The sequence below is a fragment of the Sprattus sprattus genome (assembly GCF_963457725.1).
Source record: "Sprattus sprattus genome assembly, chromosome: 7".
In the NCBI taxonomy this organism is placed as follows: Eukaryota; Metazoa; Chordata; class Actinopteri; order Clupeiformes; family Clupeidae; genus Sprattus; species Sprattus sprattus.
Window position 1 is genome coordinate 15,956,628 of NC_137926.1, and position 1,820 is coordinate 15,958,447.

Here is a 1,820-nt window from a genome sequence, read left to right on the forward strand (position 1 = left end):
CGCACACACACACACACACACACACACGCTCCAAGCAACAACTCATTGTTTTTGCACCTGATGGATAAGTTTGTGTCAGTTGACATGTTAAATATTTCCCGTCAGGCGTGCCAGAAATAAGGTCCCACTGCTCCTTCCCCCACCACACAGGCAGTCGTGGCACTCAGGAGACACTGTGCTTGATGAGTGTATGTGTGTGTGTGTTTGTGTGTATACTATGTGTGTGTGTTTTTGTGTGTGTGTGTGTGTGTGTGTGTGTGTATGTGTGTGTGTGTGTGTGTGTGTGTGTGTGTGTGTGTGTTTGGCTTTGTGTGTCTCTCTTTATATGCAGTCACTGTAAAGCCACAGTTTATTTTACACCTTTAGTCATGTGAAAAACAGCCCCATATCCCCATGCATATATACAGTATCTCTCTGCTGTGCATGTTTGAAAGGTAAAGACTTTCAGCTCAGCTTTAGTGGTTGTACTTCCTCCATCAGTCCTCCCTGGGTCATTCCATGTAAACCATCTATAAACCCTTTATAATCCCATCATAACTCTGGTTTAAGTATACACCGATAGAGCTTGATCTCAGATAAACACTCAGACACGGCGCTTGAACAAAAACCACAGTATTGAAACCTTACACCCCATTACTATCGGCCATGACAGTTTTAAATAGAGAGCAGTCTATTGACGCCACACAAAACGAGCTGGCTTATTATCCTCCAGGTACAGTTCACGGTGAATACTGGGATTAGCGCTGATGGCAGAGTTGTGTAATTGATACAAAATCCAAACCTACACTTGGACTTGGTGTGTGTGTTACATCTGCATACGAATGTGTGTCAGACTTACTTCAAAGTAGACTGCAGTGACAAATCAAAAAGGATTTTCAAAAGCACTCATTATGAGTGATCCCTTACTGCCAGTCAAGACTGTGCTGTCTGGGGTTTTGTGTAGGGTATTGTCCCAAGAGAATGCGGGTGTGTGTGCTTATGTGTGTGAGCGTGTGTGTGTGTGTGTGTGTGTGTGTGTGTGTGTGTACATTTGTTGTGTTGAGTATGTGAGAAGAAGGGAAACACAGAATCACTGTATTTTTGCTGAGTCACTTTCTGTACCACTCTATAAGCCTATCTCAGGAAATAGGCCAGTGTGTGTGTGTGTGTGTGTGTGTGTGTGTGTGTGTGTGTGTGTGTGTGTGTGTGTGTGAATGTGTGTGTGTGGTTTTGTGTGTATGTGGTTTTGTGTGCAAATAAGTGTGTGAGTGTGCGATTATCACCTCTGTATTATGGCTCAGTTCTCTGTGTCTCAGCAAGGTGACCGCCACTGCGGCAGGGCTGACAGAGCAGTGGCGCCACACGAGACACACACACACACACACACACACACACACACACACACACACACACACACACACACACACACACACACACACACACACACACACACACACACACACACACACACACAGAACACTTCACTTCTTCCTCTCATTTTCTGTGTAGACAGACAGCCTGAGCAGAATGCCCTAGATGAACTGATGCACAGACACACACACACACACACACACACACACACACACACACACATTCTCTTGCAACAAAACCCCACACAAAAGCTGGGCCTGAGTGTGCGGAGTGTTTCGGAGGCTCAGAGAAAGGCACTAGAGTGAGTCACGCCTGTGGATTTTCTGCCCTAGTAACGTTAGCCCACTTTCCCTGCCATTGAACCACAGGCCCGGAACTTTCTTGCCTGAAACACAAAGCATCAAGCATTGTGCATCGCACTGATGAATGAACACACACCTGCAAGAGAATCCCATCACGTGCACATATCT